The sequence below is a fragment of the Palaemon carinicauda genome, chromosome 10 (assembly GCF_036898095.1).
Source record: "Palaemon carinicauda isolate YSFRI2023 chromosome 10, ASM3689809v2, whole genome shotgun sequence".
Taxonomy (NCBI): Eukaryota; Metazoa; Arthropoda; class Malacostraca; order Decapoda; family Palaemonidae; genus Palaemon; species Palaemon carinicauda.
Genome location: NC_090734.1, coordinates 68,697,232 through 68,699,731, shown reverse-complemented (window position 1 = coordinate 68,699,731; position 2,500 = coordinate 68,697,232). Strand labels below are relative to the sequence as shown.

The 2,500-nt window shown below is 43.2% G+C and overlaps 1 protein-coding gene across 1 annotated transcript in view; it reads left to right on the top strand.

Moving 5' to 3' along the window:
- The window catches only part of LOC137648037 (tyrosine-protein phosphatase non-receptor type 4-like), a 72,067-nt gene that overhangs the window by 138 nt on the left and 69,429 nt on the right, over positions 1-2,500 (top strand). The gene's annotated exons all lie outside the window — the stretch shown is intronic.

The following is a 2,500-nucleotide window of genomic DNA, read 5'->3' as shown; positions in this document are numbered from 1 at the left end:
CAGGGGGGAGAGCAGAGAGAGAGAGAGAGAGAGAGAGAGAGAGAGCAAATGGAAGTCTTAGAGGAAGAGAGAAGCAAATGAAAGCCAGAGGAGAAGAAGAAGAAGAAGAGAGAGAGAGAGAGAGAGAGAGAGAGAGAGGGAGAGAGAGAGAGAGAGAGAGAGAGAGAGAGGAGGGGGGGAAATGATAGCCTTAGAGGAAGAGAAAGAGAGGTAAATGAAAGCCAGAGAGGAAGATAGGAGAGGAGGAACGAACGCCAGGGGGAGAGAGAGAGAGAGGAGAGAGAGAGAGAGAGAGCAAATGGAAGTCTTAGAGGAAGAGAGAAGCAAATGAAAGCCAGAGGAGAAGAAGAAGAAGAGAGAGAGAGAGAGAGAGAGAGAGAGAGAGAGGGGGGGGGCAAATGAAAGCCATAGAGGAAGAGAGAGGAGAGAGAGAGAGAGAGAGAGAGAGACGCAAATGAAAGCCTAAAAGAAAGAGGCAAATGAAAGCCTGAAAGAGGAGAGGCAATGACAGCAAAAAAAAAAAAGAGAGAGAGAGAGAGAGAGAGAGAGAGAGAGAGAGAGAGAGAGATGAAAACCAGATAAGAGAGACAAGCAAATGAAAGCCCAGAGAGGAAGTGAAGACTAGAGAAGAGGAATGAAAGGGAGGGAGAGGTTAATAGGACAAGACGGGACGGGAAGGACAGTGTGGGATTGTGGGGCGGGGGGGGGGGGGGTTAGGAAGCTTATGTTGCCAAACAGGGATAAGGACCCCCCCACCCACCGAGGCAGCAACAGACACGACCAAATGCAACGACAGGAAATAGATTTTAGTCATTGTGTTCCGATAAGCAAGTGAAGTAGATGGGTCTTTGATCTGAATCACTCGGGAAGGAGGTTATGTTTTAAGCCCTGTTTGTGTGTTTGTTTATAGCGTGTGCTTGTTGGTTTGTGAACAGCTTCCTGGCCACAATTTTAAGCTTAATGATAACTTGCAGGGATTAACTGTTATGTAAAAAGATGTCCCTTGCCTCTGTCATTCATGAACGTCCTCTCAAACCTTTAAATTATTTAGCTTCTAGTAATCTAAGACAATCACACGAAAGAAAACAAGCTTCAAACTATATAACCAAAATAAAGGGATTATATCAATGGTTGTTAATAGTTTGTACAGGACATATCGGTTGTGACGCTGTTGCTGTTTTGGAGTGATATATTGTTAATTTGTTCTCATCATTTATTTCCTTGTTTTTCCTTTCCTCACCGGGGTATTTTTCCCTGTTGGAGCCCTTAGGCTTGTGGCATCTTGCTTTTCCAACTAGGGCTGTAGCTTGGCTAGTAATAATAATAATAATAACAATTATATCTTAATGGTCGGGAAATAAAAATTAACCTTATTGTCCCTTTAATTGACAAAGAATAAAGGAGAGGTCAGACGTGTGGTCCTACTAAGGTCATAACGAAGGTCAACGGACAGTGTCAATCATTCGATATCTAGAGAGCAATTTTATTTGAGCTGTTGGCGTGGGGAGGTCCCTGTGGGCGTTGGAAGCTCCCTGTGGGTGTGGGGAGCTCCCTGTGGGTGTGGAGGGCTCCCTGTGGGCGTTGGAAGCTCCCTGTGGTGTGTGGGAGGTCCCTGTGGGCATTGGAAGCTCCCTGTGGGCGTAATGAGCTCCATATGGGCGTGGGAGATCCCTGTGGGCGTAATGAGCTCTCTGTGGGCGTATGGAGATCCCAGTGGGCGTAAGGAGCTCCCTTTGGGCATATAGAACTCTCTTTGGGCATTGGGAGCACCCTGTGGGCATAGTGAGCTCCATGTGGGCGTAGGGAGCTTCCTGTGGGCGTTAAGAGCCCCTTGTGGGCGTAAGAACGCACAAGGAAACAATTTATGATACTAAGTACGTCTTTTAACTTTGAAACTGTAATTATTCTGAATAAGAGAAGAATTAAGAGTGGGATGATTGGCATTAAGGAAATAGATCAATCATCTCTTAATGAAGACAAAAAGATTAAGATATGGAAGAGGGAAACAATAAAACAATAAAATGGGATAGGGGAAGGAAAAAAAAGAGACGAGATAAGGGAACACAAGGAAAATAGTAAGAAATGGAAAGCAGAGAGAACAATAAAATGGGATAAGCGAATGAAAAAAAAAGAACAAGAAATGAGAGAAGGGAACACAAAAAAATAAGAAATAGAGAGAAATGGAAAGCAGAGAGAACAATAAAATGGGACAGGCGAAGGAAAAAAGAAGAAAAAGAAATGAGAGAAGGGGACACAAAAAAATAAGAATGAGAGAGCAAAAAGAACAATAAAATGGGATAGGGGAGGGCAAATAGAACAAGAAACGAGAGAACAGAACAAAAAATAGTAAGAAATGGAAAGCAGAGAGAACAATAAAATGGGATAGGCGAAGGAAAAAAAGAACAAGAAATATGAGAAGGGAACACAAAAAAATAAGAATGAGAGAGCAAAAAGAACAACAAAATGGGATAGGTGAAGGAAAAAAAAGAATGAGAGAATG